The 16,407-nt window shown below is 36.8% G+C and overlaps 1 protein-coding gene across 3 annotated transcripts in view; it reads left to right on the top strand.

Moving 5' to 3' along the window:
- The window catches only part of LOC147571165 (putative gamma-taxilin 2), a 353,593-nt gene that overhangs the window by 118,557 nt on the left and 218,629 nt on the right, over positions 1-16,407 (top strand). The gene's annotated exons all lie outside the window — the stretch shown is intronic.

Raw genomic sequence — 16,407 nt, forward strand, 5'->3', positions numbered from 1 at the left:
GCATATTCACTTAGAGATTTATAAATTAATCTAGCCTCAAGTGAATAATTTAATAAAACACCATAGTCTTTATCTGTTGATAGGTTTGCAGTGAGAAAAGACTTTTTATATACAATTGTTGGCGGAATCCATCCCATTTTTCCAGTTATTTAAATAATCTTATGTCCATAGTATCCTGTCATTATCCCCATAGAAAAACAAGCACAGTGAATGTCCATAGCTGTGTTTCTGTGACAGTTCTTCTGAAGTTTACCTCATGTTGCCTAGTTTAGGAAAACAACATTTAAAGACAGTCAGAACTAGAATTTAACATCCGTAAGGATGTGTTATTGAAACATAGTTTTTTACTCTAATAACCCTGATTTCCAGAGGTAGCCAAATCGAGACTAATTCGTTTATAAAACAAGTCCAGTTTTAACAAACTGAGCCTAATTATTTACATAAGCTCAGCAAGAATAGTGACTGATCAGGGGTGATTCTGAGGCTCAGTTGGTTAAGCAACCGACTTTGGATCAGATCATGATCTCACGGTTTGCGGGTTCAAGCCCTGTGCCTGTGCTGTCAGTATACAGCCTGCTCGGGATTCTCTCTCTCTGCACCTCCCCCCCCTCAAAAATAAACAAATATTTAAAAATTTAAAAAAGAGACCCTATGCCAACTAGTCTTTGCTCACACCCACCCCCCCCCCCCCCCGCAAGGTACAGACTTCATAACAAAGCAAAAAAAAAAAAAAAAAAAAAAGAATAGTGATTGATCATGTAGATCTCTTGTAATTTGCTTTGCTGGAACCTTTTATAAGGAATCTCCAGACTGAAGTTTTAGTAGCCTCTGCAGGCCAAAAGCCAAACCAAGCACTTACATCAGACATGCCTGCAATACGTTTAGATTTGGGTGTATTCCTCTTCAAGAGTTCCCCAAGATACCCTGAGGTTCCTGCATCTGCCAGGAAGTGACATTTTTTACTTACCTGGTAAGGGTTCTGGGAACTCTGTAAGCAAGGTATCAGGCCAACATTTCTAAGGGGCTTTATGGCTCCATGTTTCGTTAAGTCAACCTTAGGTCCTTAGTGTGTGTGGTCATATCTGTGTCTATGTCTGTCTCTCAGTTATGACATTCCAGCTAAAGCCTTGGTAAATTAATCAGTATTTGCAAGGGTGTCCTTTTTACATGGAGAATAGATTCTTACTGAACTTATGCAAATACATATGATTGCCATGGAAGAATGTTCACTGAGAGTTTTGAATTTCAGAAGGTTTAGGTAGAGAGAAAAGTTAAATGCTTCGGTTTGTTTATAAATGAATACACTATCCTATTATTGTGTATCATATGTATCTTACGTGAAAGTTTCCTTAATTCAGAAGAGCAAACAGTAGGGAAAGAGCAATATTTATTTTTTATTTTATTTTATTTATTTTATTTTATTTTATTATTTTTATTTTATTTTGTGTATATTTATTTTTGAGAGAGACAGAGCGAGAGAGAGAGAGAGAGAGAGAGAGAGAGAGAGAGAGAGAGAGAGAGAGAAGGGGCCAGAGAGAGGCAGAGAGAGACGGAGATACAGAACTCGAATTGGGCTCCAGGCTCCGCGCTGTCAGCAGCTGAGAGAGTCAGCACAGAGTCCGATGTGGGGGGTCAAACTCACGAACTGTGAGATCATGACCTGAACTGAAGTTGGACGCTTAAGTGACTGAGCCACCCAAGTACCCCAGACGACAAGCAACATTTTAAAAACAAAAGTCACAAACTACAATCTTCCATAATCTATTTAGTCCCATGTTACTAATTCTTGCTCAGTTTGAATGCAGCTTTTTAGTTCTGGAAATTTTCACCCATTTTAATTATGGGTTTTTCAGGATGTCAAATACCTGTATTTATACCTGTATATAAAAGTCCTTTTTATAAACTTCCTTGAATAGGAAACACATTTTGTTAGAGCATGAGAACAATAACTTTGAATGACAAAAGACTCAAAAATGGACATAGGTAAAGATCTGATGAAAGTTCATTATGATGTAATTGACAAGGAAATTTGGGTATGTCCATGACACATAACACTTTGATAATCAGCATATTAAGTGATGATCTTATTACCAAAACATATTAAACTTTAGGAATTTTATATATACTTGAACAGTTATACCATTAACTCATGCAATACAACCTAAGTTTTCCCATTATTTGACAGGGCTTCCAGTGTAACATAACATACCAAATAAGCAAGACTTAATTGGTCAAAGACTTCACTTATAATTTAAATCCTGGGAAGTTTGTTCAAACCTTAGAAAGGTGTAAAGCACATCCTACATAGGATTATAGATCGTTACAAATCTTAATTAACCACAACGGCAAGAAGAGATTCAAAGGCAAATATGTAGGGTTATATAGTTGGTAGCAAAACTTTGCTTCTTTAATACAGGGAAGTTTTAACTAAGTAAGAAAGGCCTGAAAAGACAAAACATAACCTCTGGTTTTCCTGTCAGACAAAAGAGAAAAAAACCTTTGCAATCATACACACAGACACACACACACACACACACATACATTGTGTATATACATACGTGTGTGTGAATACATATATATGTGTGTATGTGTATATATATATGTGTGTGTATATATATGTGTGTGTGTATATGTGTGTATGTGTGTGTGTGTATATGTGTGTGTGTGTATGTGTGTGTGTGCATATGTGTGTGTGTGTGTGTGTGTGTGTGTGTGTATAATCAAAAGCATATCAACAATCCAAGGAAACTTTGTCTTTTGAACAGAGAGAAAAGCAGAATTTCAATCTTATACCCGTTTACTTTTAAGATCCCTTCACTTTTACCATAGTTCTTCCTAACCACACACATAAAATTCCTTTCCAAAGATTTTCCTTCACGAACCTTCTACAACTTTTCTTTGCATTCAGATTTTCTCGCAAGCCATTTCTATCCAAACGGCCAGCCTCATTTAGGACAAAATTACGTTTTTTCACGTTCAGCAAAAATGGATTTCCATTCCCTATACTTTTCTGACCCACCTCCTATATTTTACACATATACTTGCCTTCTTTAGTTCCATCAGTCTTAAGTACTAGCAGAATTTTAACTCTTAAAAACCTTAGTCTCCAGTGAAAATTAACTAGTAATCAGTTGTAAACTGTTATAACAGAATTCTTTAGATGACATATTTATGAACCACTTAAGCACACAGCATGTTTACCAACAGACCTTCAAATATCCTTAGTTTCTCTGCAATAAGAAGGCAAAGCACAAACTTATACTTAGTAATCAGTGCTTTAGTACTCCATTTTGTTTGGAAAAGACCTAGATATCCAATGAATTCAATCCCATTTATCATATAAGCAAAATTTTAAAGTTTCAGGTTACCAAAGACTTTGAAAGCTATCTTAATTACCCATGAAAACTTTGAGACACAATTAAGCATCATTTTAAGTCATCATTTTGCTAACAAATTGGCAACAGAGGTAATAGCTTATTTAAACTTTAGCACACTTAGGTACAATAATTTTCATATTTAATGCTGATAACTCTAAGGACAGGTCTGTATCAAAGCAACAAACTTAAGTTAGCTTGAACTTCTAGTATGTTCCACCTGCATTCTGTTAAAAGACAATTTTTCCCAATTGTCAGTTTTTACCTGGAACACCAGTGGGGAATTGGAAGTGGGTGGTCCAAGGGGGTGCTCTTTACTCCTTGACATAGAGAGTGGGAAGAGGAGCCAATAGTGCCTGAGGCACTGAGGATGGTATAGGAACCACTTATGCAGGCTGCACCCAAGGTGGTGCAGAAACAGGAGGGGGCAGGGAAGGCAGAAAAGGTGAGGTGCCAGTAGGAGGCAGAGAAGGAAGCTTTCTGGTTCAGAAGAGCAGATGCCCTGTTTTGTGGGGGCTTTTTTCCCTTTTTTTTCCTCCCCCAAAGTATTAATATGGAGTCCATGTCAGGCCAGAGAAGACAGGGAATTTCACCTAAACAAAGGGAGCTTCGGCAGCTGCTTAGGGATATTCCTTAAAGTCCCCTTCCTGAGTAGACCAACCCCAGTTGCCTCCAATTATAGCTGTTAACCCAGGAAATGAATGACAGAGAAGCCCCCACATCTATTAGGAGGAATAGAGTAAAAGACTCATTGTCCCCTTTGTCCTCTTTGTCAGGATGGCCTGTGTTTCCTCCAGTGACTGAGTTCTATCAGGTGGGGAGGCCTGTTGAGACATCCAGTATTTTAGGAGGGAGTTTACTAGTCAAACACATTTCTTTGGGCAAACACACTCTGCAAGAGGCCTCTTTTTTTTTTTTTTTTTTTTTTTGGTCCAGGTCTTGATTTAGAGCTGTGAAGGCCTGGACCCAGGGTACCTCTGTCCATTTGCCCTGTTTCCTGCAGAAGACATCTAACTGTTAGATCTTACTAAGGCCATGCAGTGTTACAGGAGATCAGTCCTCTCCTAAATTTTACAAGTCAGATTGTTTCCAGTAGGTTAAAAAAAGCATCCCAAAGAGAGTCCTTGAGGACCAAAGAGAAGCTCCCAGCTCCTCCTAGAGAGACAAGTAGAAAGAGAGAAGTAAAGAAGGTCCATTACCCCTAGAATCCCCCTTCCCAGACTCCTGGGTGATGTCCCACATGCAGGATATGTCAGAGGTTCCTGGTGTCAAAGTGACCAAAGGAGTCCCTCAAATGAGGCCTCTGTGAGCATTGACCAGCTGACTAAGGACCCCTGAGGAGGGATGCTAGGGTTCCCCTTCTTCCCCAATGCATTCTAGACTGCAGATGGGTGCCTAGACTATGGACTGAGTTTGCCTTCCTGAGAAAGACCAGAAATCACCATTTTTAACCTATGGAAAACATGGGAAAAGTTTTACAAGGGGTAATTACCTAATTTTGTAATTTAAGTAGTAGTTAGTAGAGAACATTGGCTGAAAACAGTAAAGACAAATCCATCATGATTTCAGTGACATTGCAACACATACAGTCTGTACAGGCAACTTCCTAGGAATTGTCCCCGGTTGCATTTTAATTCAATTGGGTACTGGTTTTGGCCGGCTGTCAGTGGAGGTCCTGGGGCTAGAAGCAGCCAGACCACAGATGTGGAGTGGATCATGTTAGACGAATGAGGAGGAAACCTCACACAGAGTCTTAAGATTGGCAGCCATCTTGGTGACTTAGGTTGCTTGTCCTGTGCCCGAGACAGACAACTTTGTATAAGGACAGGACTAGAGGGCATCAACTTTCTGGGTCTTACTACGTTTTCAGCCAGGATACTAACTTCTAGCCAAAAGGCAGGCTTTCTCCTCCCTGTAGAGTAGCTTCGGGGTAGAGGATTGCAGCTGAGCAATCAACATGAAAATGTTGCAATAAGACCGTACTCCTGAAAAAGACCCTGAAATGACAGTAAAAGAGGAAAAGAGAAAGTACTCACCAAGTTTGCACCATGGCTCAGAGTTCAGATGAAAACACTCAAAGCCCAACATTCAGATGTCAAATAACGGGGTTTTGCAGTGATGGCGATTTGGAGCTGATGGCCAAAAAAGAATTCTGTACACATCTTTGGTGCAAAAGATGATTTTTATTAAAGCATGGGGACAGGACACATGGGCAGAAAGAGCTATGCACAATGACTAGTTATATATTGTGAAGTTGGGGGAGTTAAAGGCAAAATGGAGGCTTCCAGAGGGACTTTGATGTGCTAAAGAGGACTCCTAAGATATCTGAGGCCTTGCTATTGTCAAGCTAAGGTGATTTTCCCTGTAGTAAAGCATAAACATTAGGACTGTAGGGGTTTCCTGGAGGGATGTTATACTCTGTCTACCTCAAGTATCTGTCAATGGGCTTCCGGCTATCAGGAAATTTAATTTTATTTGCCATTTCCTTCTTGCCTTTGTTCCCCACATCACTATGGAGGGGATGGTGATGTGGGGCTCCAGAAAACTGAGTCTGTAGGTTTCTGGAAATTAGGCTATTGGTAAGATTGCTTTTATTTTGTCATTTTACTAAGACATGTGCATACTGATGGAGATTGCTGTCCTGCATGACCTTGATCTCTATCAGTTAACCATTTTTTGTTTTCCTTTCCTTTGCTCTTGGGCAGTCAGGAGTGCCTGAGGAATATCATAATGTCATAATACCCAACCAAGGCAAGAGGACCGTGGTGGTGGGGGGGTCTCAGCTTGCCTTATGGTCCCAAGTCTACTTCCAGAGGGGGTGCATAGTCACTGCAGAGACTGAAGGTAGCCAAGGCCATTCAGCAAAGCACAAAAAGACGGGGTGTGTAGTTTTAAAAAGGTGCACATGTTCTCTGTCGGAGGTGACCAGTTACAGCCACTGCTGGCACTGAAGCCTTGCAGAGCAGGCATTCAAGAGATACTTGGGATACCAAGGTTGAGCTCATGGAGAGGGGCCCTACAGCAGTAGGACCTGGCTGGAGGAGGTGGTGCACAGTGTAAGGAAGTTAGGTATTGAATGCTGGTGCCTAGCCTGTTCCTGCACGTAGCTGTTTGTTTATGATGGGGGCTGGGACAGAAATGGTACCTAGCAGCTCCTATGTTCCTAGTGAAGTCCCTCAGCAAGCTCTGATATTAGTAAATAAGTCTCACTCCCTTTAGCCCCAGGCAGTTTTCAAACTGCTGCTTCTAAGCTGTATCTCTGTGGGCTCTCTCTTTATGGGCAAGGACTCGGTTTCCTGTCTCTCCCAGAGCTGGGCCTACTGATTATTAGAATTCCAGGCTGTAAGTTCTGCTGGTTGTGAGGACTCATAAAATTTGGCCCTTCTGATTTTCAAAGTCAAATGCTATGGGGATTCCTTTTTTTCTTGTAGACTCCCTGCTGCGATAGTCTGTTTCTCACCTTCGTGCCATGCCTCTGGCTCCCTCCCTCAGGTGACCAGACCTGGGGGCTTTAGCTCCCCCAACAAATCTCTTGTTTTCCTACTCTCTTCAGTGCGGTCCTTTCTACATTTAATTGAATTCTACCAATGTTGGGTCATTTTCTGGGTTATTTACGTTGATGTGGGTGTTGTCTAGGTGTAGCTATGGAATGAGGTGAGCTTAGGATCCTACTTCATCATCTTTCCTGGAATTCTCCCAGAAAAAGTAGACTTTACAACAAAGATTGATACTGTGGCTGTTGCAGATGCAGGTCTGGGTGTCTGCACATCAATGCCGCTTTGCTAGGAAGAAGATTTCAAGAAATACACTCTTCACAGGGAGGAAGCTGCTCCAGAGAATGAAAGTGCTCCAGTTTTTATAAGGGTTATATACTTTTACATCTTGTGAAAGCTCAAAAAATTGTAGATTAGCATATAATCAGGAATCATGAGTTTTGTCTTAAAGGAATGCAGGCACTAGGAGCACAAACAGATACGTCCGTATAGATGGTTTTTCTTTAGGCTGCTCATTCACAAAGTACACAATGCATGCATGGTGGGCCAAAAGTCAGGCTTTGGTTTGAACCTAGTTTACATACAGCCATGCTGACTTAGAAATCTAAAATGGCTTTCTTTATATGTTAGGAGTGGAGAGAGTTTTTCTCACAAACGTTTAATTTTAGAATAAACTCATCTCTTGAAAAAAATCTTGGCTCGGATTTTGGAAGACTTTCATTAAATATATACACCAATCAGAGAGAACTGACATCTTAATATATTGAATCTTCAAATCCATGAACAAGTATGTCTTTGTTTATCTGACACTCTTTTGATTACTTTCACCAATGTTTTGTAGTTGTCAGCATATAGATCCTATACAAGGATCCCAGTAATAATTTACATCAACATATAATATTAATGTTTATCAAAATATTTAACTTTCTTTGGATTAATTGCAAATGGTATTTTTTCAGGGGTTTGGAGGAACCTTGCTGATTCTAAGGGTAGGAATATACTGGAGACTTGATTAGCTTCGACAGCCATTATCTGTTTAGTCCCCGTAAGACCGTATAGCGATAGGTCTAGCTTTCTATGTTTGTTTTGTTATTTCATTGTTTTTTAGTGGTAAGAGGAAAGAATGCTAAGTATAGCTCCAGAAGTGGAAGTCAAAATGCAAGGAGCTGTTTTAAGTATTGTGAGATCCAAATCTCATAAAGTAAAACATGGAAAAATGCAGTTACACAAAATGGCATGTGAATTATGGATAACAAAGTAATTGTATAAAATGAAAAAGCCGTAAGTCAAATAAAACACAAGAAAATTTCATCATATAACTGTTTGTAAGATATATGTAAAAGCAATGTTTATAACATAAACAATATCTATAGGTCAGTTTTAGTCATGAGGACAAAGTTGACCGTTCTCAGAAGAGCTATAAGCAAAATGATGTCCTTTAGTTACAAACTTTCTTAACTGTGGAATGGATATAACTATAAATATAATAGTAAGAATGATATAATATCCTCATTAAGGTTTGATTCATTATCAGTAAGTAGAAATTAAGTAATAAATTAAAATAATAAATTAATAGAAACTAGCACACTAGAAATTAGGCAGTTATTTAATTCTCCTAAGCAAAGTGAATAGATGCAAAAGCACACTTAATTGTGGCTAGAGACTAAAAAGGAAAGATAAAATCCTTCTTAGGAATCAAACTAATTTAAATAAAGGCGAAACCTCTTACGTGTTTGACCCAGGCCTGAGATCAAACCCAGTGTGGTATATTGGAATAGTAAATTGGTGAGGGTTTGTATTCCTAGTAAAATAATTCACTTCTATTTATGGTGGAGCTGCCTGCCAAAATAATTGATCAAAGAAGTGCTGTTCAGAAATTTAGCTGGAATTTAGGACCACCATAGAAAATTATCCCTCATAGGTACCAAGATCAACACAGAAAGAGGTTTTCATTCAAAGCTTTGAGAAGAAAGTTTAGCTGGTGCAATATTCACATCAGGGACCAAAATAATTTCTCACATTATCTAAAAGATACAGAAATCTCCAAACCAGAAATCAACATAAAAATGCTAGTTTGAACCAACAGGTTTTGAAAAATGTTAGGAATATCAACTATGAACCCATGCCATGAGAATGACTGCACATCCCAAACAGACTGGAGCTCACTTTGCCACCTCACAGATGACATTATTATGCCCTAAAGAAAAGCCTGTACCTGAGGAGATACCCAAGAAGGCACACTTAACGCTGAATAAGATTCATTAAAAGGGTCTTGAAAATGAATACAGGTAGGGGTACGTGGGTGGCTCAGAAGATTAAGCATCCAGCTCTTGATTTTGGCTTGCATCATGATCTCACAGTTTCATAGGATCAGGCCCCACATCAGGCTCTACATTGACAGCATGAGCCTGCTTGAGATTCTCACTCTTTGTCTCTCTCCACTCACCCACTCATATGTGTGCATGTACATGTGCGTTGTCTCTCTTTCTCTCTCAAAATAAATGAAAACTTAAAAAGAAAGTGGAGTTGAGACAACTGGATGTTCACAATCAAGAGAATGAAGTAGGATTTCTATCTCAAATTTTATACAAAAAAAAAAAATCTCAAAATAGATTAATGATCTAAAGCTAAGACTTAAACTATAAATCTGTTAGAAAGAAATATAGACATGTATATTTGTGACCATGGATTAAGCAGTGGTTTCTTAGATGTCACAAAAGGTAAAAACCGTGAAAAAAAAATTAATTAAATTGAACTTCATCAAAATCAAACTTTTGTGCTTCAAAGGAAACCATCCAGAAAATGAAAAGACAATTCACACTGTGGTAGAAAAATATTTGTACATCACATATTTGATGAGACTTTTATCTGGAATAAATAAGGAACTCTTATAACTCAGTAATAAAAAAAATATATATCAAACAAAATATGAGCGAAGGTGGTAAGTCCCATGTGTCCAAAGATAATCTTATGAAAAATGTCAATATCATTTGACATTAGAGAAGGAGATCAAAACCAACAATTCACACTGTATAGGTCAGATAAAATAATAATTTTTAAAATAATAGCAAATGTTGGTAAATACATGGGAAAACTGCAACCCTCATACATTGCTAGTGGGAATGTAAATGGAGGAGGTTCTTTGAAAACAGTCTGGTAGTTCCTCCAAAAGTTAAACAGAATTACCACATGCACCATAATTCTACTCTTAAACAAATGCAAACATGTATAGATGCAAAATTTATGTATGATTGTTTATAGCAGCATTAATCACCATAATCAAAAGTAGGAAAAAAAAACAAATGTCCGTTAACTGATGAACAAACAAACAAATAGTATGCCCCTACAATAGTATACTCCTAACAATAGACAGTTAGTTGGCCATTAAAAACAGATAGTAAAAGGGCAACTTGGTGGCTCGATTTTTAAGGGTCCTACTGTTGATTTTGGTTCAGGTGATGATCTCATGGTTTTTGACATTGAACTCCATGGTGGGCTCTGGGCTGATAACACAGAGCCTGCTTGCTATTCTCTCTCCCTCTCTCTAGGCCCCTCCCCACACTCATGTGCAGGTGCATGCTCTCTTTCTCTCTCAAAATAAATAAATCAACTTTAAAAAAGAAAGAATGGTATGCTGATACAGGATACGATATGGATGAGCCTTGAAGAGATTATGCTGTTTGAAAGAAGTGAGTTATGCAAGACCACATATTATGTTATTCTATTTAAATGAAGTATTCAGAATAAGTCATTGAATAGAAATAGAAATTGCATTTGTAGTTGCATAGGGCTAGGAGGGTTGGGGGGAAAGTGGGATGATTGCTAATGGGTAAAGGGTTTCTTTCTGGTGTGGTGAGTTCTTGAAAGTGACTGTGTTGAAGGTTGCATAACTGAATATGCTAAAACCACTAACTTCTACAACTTTCATCAGGTGAATATATGGTATGCGAATTTTATCTCAGTAAAGGTATTACCAAAAACATTGCGGACATATAGAGAAATAAAAACATTGGTTGTATTCAATAATTGTGGTGAGAAGAAAACATCACTTTCAGATTCATTAAATTCTATAATAGTAGGTAAAAAATGCATGAATTTTCTGACAAAAATTTTATTTTTGAAAAGAAATATTTTAAATATAAATTTGAGCCTTGATCACCTCTGGTTTAAAACGTTAACATGCCTACTATGCTATGTAAAATATATAAGAGAAAGTCAAGCTTCTTTAAATTCACATTGAGTGTACATATCTTCCTCTTGTTTTTTCAGTGTTATTTTTCTCCCAAGGATTAATTTCAGTGATCTTCTCCAATTCTTTGTTTACATCATCCTTTTGCAGTGTGTTTTGCCAACAAATATTTGAGAGCTAGATGATTTTATAGAGCACATTACTTTTGAAAAGGAGTTGTGAAAGGAAGTAAAAAATTTAATAAGAATTCTCATTTTTAGGTTTGAGTGGAAGTTTTAAATTACTTGTGGTAAGAAAAGTGAAGGTAATAGAATTTTCTAGTTGGATTAAATGTTCATCTAATATTCATAGCTGTTGGTTTATAGTGCTATCATTGATTTTGGTAATTTTCTGGAGACTGTATAAACAGTTGAGATATAATTGTTATGAAATTAAGAATTCAAGAGACAGAAGAATTGTGGTTGATGTGTACCAAGCGCTTTGAAGGATTTAATACAGCACAGTCAGGAGCTTAAGATTCATGTTTCTATCAGGAGCCCTTGTGGGGCACCTGGGTGGCTCAGTCAGTTAAGCTTCCAGCTTCAGCTCAGGTCATGAATCTCACAGTTCATGAGTTCGAGCCCCATGTTGGACTCTGTGCTGACAGCTCAGAGCCTGGAGTCTGCTTCAGATTCTGTGCCCCCCTTGCTCTCTGCCCCTCCCTGCTTGTTTTCTCTCTTTCTCTCTCTCAAAAGTAAGTAAATAAACATTAAGAAAAATACAAGAGCACTTGGGAGCAATCTCTGTGTGGGTGTAAGCAGACATTGCATGTACACTGGACTTGTATTGCTGTTGAGCAATCCCAAGCTTAGGAAAACTGGTATTTTATTTATTTATTTTTTACAATTTCATTATGAATTTTTTTTAATGTTTTACTTATTTTTAAGACAGAGAGAGACAGAGCATGAGTGCAGATGGGGCAGAGAGAGAGGGGGGACACAGAATCTGAAGCAGGCTCCAGGCTCTGAGCTGTCAGCACAGAGCCCCGCGTGGGGCTCAAAATCACGAACCGTGAGATCATGACCTGAGCCGAAGTCGGTTGCTCAACTGACCGAGCCCCGTGGGCTCCCCGGAAAACTGGTCTTTTAAAGGCAGCTAAGGACAAATCTGCTCAACTTCTGCCCCAGAAGAATATATTCTTTAACTTTCATGGCTGTTTGTTGTACGAATCATCTTTTAAAATAATCCAGAAGAGGGACGGACGCCTGGGTGGCTCCTTGAGTTAAGCGGCCGACTTTATGGCTCAGGCCGTGATCGCACAGTTTGGGAGTTTGAGCCCTGCATCAGGCTCTGGGCTGACAGCTTAGAGCCTGCTTCAGATTCTGTGTCTCCCTCTTCTCTCTGCCCTCCCCTGCTCTCTATCTTTCCTCTCTCTCTCAACAGTAAGCATTAAAATAAGCAATAAAGTAAAATAATCCAAAAGAAAAGGCTATCAACAATGTGCTACTTATTGTATGTTTCTGTTTATAGAAATATACAGAAATATAGAAAACACCAAATAGATTGGTGGTTGCCAAGATCTGGGAAAAAGGGAGATGGAGATTGACTGCTGTTGGGCACAGAGTTTCTTTTTGAGAACAGCAAGAATGTTTTATGTTTATAGTGATGGTGATTATACAAGTTTGTAGATATCCTGAAAATCAGGAAATATACACTTCCAAACGGTGAACCTTATAGTATGTGAATTTTACCTGATTAAGAAACAATATCTTTGTTGAAGTTCTGATACCTATAAGCAGTAAAGGAGTATATATGCACGTTGAACACAAAAAGAGTATTTAATAGGTCACACCTACATAAATTGGCAGGGAATTGTATAGCTGAAAAAGAATGTGAACTAAATTCAAAATTGACATTCAGGATGAAGGAATGTTCTTCGGGTTAGGTAGAAAAAATTGGGGAGATGATAAGATGGTCAGGTAATATTCCATTTACAACAAATATATATATATATATATACATATATATATACACACACATATATATATATACATATATATACACATATATATATGCCCCAAATATTATGACATTTAAATAATAAATAGATGTTGAGAATCTAGAATTAAGTTGATACTTTATAAATCATTCAGTTTATACATGAAGAATTTAAATTATTTTTTAGTTCATAATTATTCATAACTATAAATAAAGAGAATTATATATTATATAACAATATAATATATATAATATAATTATATATTGTATATGCATAATAAAATATGCATGTAAAAAATGTTGACAAATCACTTAACCTTGTCTTGCCTTGGTGACCTTAGCTTGATAACAGCTTAATAACAGGATAAATAGATTGTTATCAAGGTAAGTGAAGCATGCTTCCAGGATAATTTAAACATCACAGTGGAGCTTCATTCATAAGCTTTATGAAGCGCATTTTTACCTAGAAAGTGTTTATTTATTTGTGGAGGATAGGTTTAGGAAAAAAAATGAAATCAAGAAAAATAAATTTTGTTTCTTTTCGTTTTTTAATTAATTCAGGATTTTTATTAAGATATTACAACATAACGGGTGTTATTTTTGGCAATTCAGAGAAGAAAACAAATTCACGTGTGTAGAACTTGCATTCTAGCTGTCATGAGGAATACTGTGAACTTTTTAAAATAAGAATGATCATGGTTGTGGATTGGAGTATATAGAGGGTGCTTAGTGTAAACTTAAATGACTCACAGTTTGAGCAAACCTTTCAAAGAATCACTGTAGCGAAACATGTAAGGTTGGAGTGTGTCTGGAATACTAAATATCTTTCTGCAAGAAAGAAAATGATAGGAATAAAGGTCTCAAGGACAAGTGGAATATGATACGTGGCCCTGTATATGTTAAGGACCTCGGCTTTAGCTTAATGAGAGAGGAAGGAAGGAGATCACTGAAGAAACCGTTTTTGAAAGGCTGATTTTAATTTTCTTTATTTATTATTAAATATTTTTTAATTTAAATTTCAGGTAGTAAACATTCAGTGCAATATTGGTTTCAGGAGTAGAACCAGTGATTCATCACTTACATACAACACCCAGTGCTCATCACGAGTGCTCTCTTTAACGACCCATTACCCACCTAGCGCCTTTCCCACCCACCCTCCCTCCTATTAAATACGCACACAGAGATAAGCAATAGTGTCTTCAATATAAGATTTGTGTTTTGGAGAGCTGGGCTAGAGATAAAAATTTGGGAGTCATTCTGTTTATAAAGCCTTTGGATAGGAAGAGACAGCCAGAGGTTTCAGAGTATTTGGATCAGGCAGAATTTAAGTAAGATAAAGAAGATTAAGAAATAATTATTGAATTTGGCAAAAAATACATTGATAATATTGAATAGAGAACTTTTGGGACTGTTGGGAAGAAAGCCATATGATCAATAGTGTAAAATTTTCAAATGAATAGAAAGAAGTTAGATAGAAGAATATTTCAAACCTAGGAATTAATCGCTGGAAGCCTTTGAGAAAGAAGCGTAATAAGTATTTTGGGAATAAATCTTAGGAAGAAACAAGAATTGATGCAATGCATATAATAAGAACAAAGTGTAGAAATCTTGCAACTAAAGGAGAGGACAAGGCCAATATCTTAAGATACAAGTTTGCCTTTGGATCGTGCCTTTTCTTAAATGATTTACAGGCCAATAAAAGCAATGAGAAGAGGAATGAAGTAAATAATACAAGACAGGAAAAGAGTACTTAAATTGACTGGTTGTATCCTAGAGGACAAAGGAAAAGAAATAGTCATAAAGGAATAAATAAGTATAAATAAAGGTTTGATTTAGATCAGAGTAACAAAGAAGAGAAACCAGGGAATTATGTATTCTATAGCATAATCTGAAGGATTGGAGTGAAATGTATTTGTAATAATTTATGGGAATAAGGGCAATGCAAAAAAGTTTAAGAAATGGCAACAATTCCAAATAATTTTTCATAAAGATATTTAAAAAAACATAGTATGATACTACTGAATACTTGGAAGAATATCTAGATTCCAAAGAGAAAAGTATACTAAACTTCGTGTTGAAGATCTGAAGAAGGAATAATTTACTCGTCTTACAATTAAAAGGTAAGGAGAACAGGCTAATGTAACAGCAAACTAATATTTGCTACGGAAAATAATATTAGAAGACAAAAGCCATATTATAATAGTTTCTCTTAGGGAAAGTTCCTTGTATAATTTAATTGTAAACACATTCTAGGACAAAATTCTGAGAATTTTCCTTCTAAGTTTTTTTTTTAATGTTTATTTATTCTCGAGAGAGAGACAGACAGAGAAAGAATGTAAAGTGGGGGAGGGTCAGAATGAGAGGGAGACATAGAATCTGAAGCAGGCTCCAGGCTCTGAGCTGTCAGCACAGAGCCTGACATGGGGCTCAAACTCACAAACTGTGAGGTCATGACCTGAGCCAAAGTTGGACATTTAACCACCTAGGTTAAGTGAGCCATCTAGGCACCCTGTGAACTTTCTTTCTAAAGGATAATAAAAGTTTTGCCAAGTTAAAGTAAAATAGATAACACTTCTTTTCTTCCCATTTCTCTTATTAATACTTTCAGTTTTCTTTTGTTTTCTTCTTCCAGCTTCAGTTTTCTTATTATTTATTTTAACAAACAAGCAACAGCCTCTATGTGATAAAAATCGTCTCTGTAGAGACTTGCACTGAGTTTTAAAATTCAATCTGTGGGTTCTCATTTCATTAGTAATAATTTTTAATTAGAAACAATGTTCCATTATAAAATGTCTCTTCTAATATTTACTTTGATTTATTACCTTTCATTTTATTCTTTTTCACTTTTTTATATCTCTTCTGAAAGAGTTGATGTTAATTCTCCTTCACAGTATATCAGTATTATTTCTCTTAGAATTTGTTCAAATACAATTTAAAATAAACTTTTCACTTTCCAGAAAGAGAGTTGAGACTTAGTATTGCCGTGAAAGCTCTGGGTTTTACTATTTTAAATTGTAACATGAATTGATAATTTTCCAAATATTTAATTAATCTTAAAATACCAATTATTATATAAATCTTAGGGTTAATTTTAAAATTAAAATTCTTGATTTCCATAGAGTTGAACCAAACAAAGAAATAGGATTTCAAGTGGAAAATGACCAAAGTCTAAAGTAAATGAACTAAAAGGGCTTACCATTTTGTGTCTCCTTGATCAGGAATATCTGTTGGATAGTTTTCTTAGTGTTATTATGAGTGGATTCAGGATAGATCTGTGCCGTTTATTTTGGGGGGATGTCTTCAGTTTTAGGCATTGGCTGAAAGGCACAAAAAAGAAAAAAAGTCATGAGAAATGAATTGCTCTTGCATACTT

The sequence above is a fragment of the Puma concolor genome, unplaced genomic scaffold, assembly GCF_028749965.1.
Source record: "Puma concolor isolate L17-30 unplaced genomic scaffold, mPumCon1.1.hap2 unalloc_scaffold_5, whole genome shotgun sequence".
NCBI classification, from domain to species: domain Eukaryota; kingdom Metazoa; phylum Chordata; class Mammalia; order Carnivora; family Felidae; genus Puma; species Puma concolor.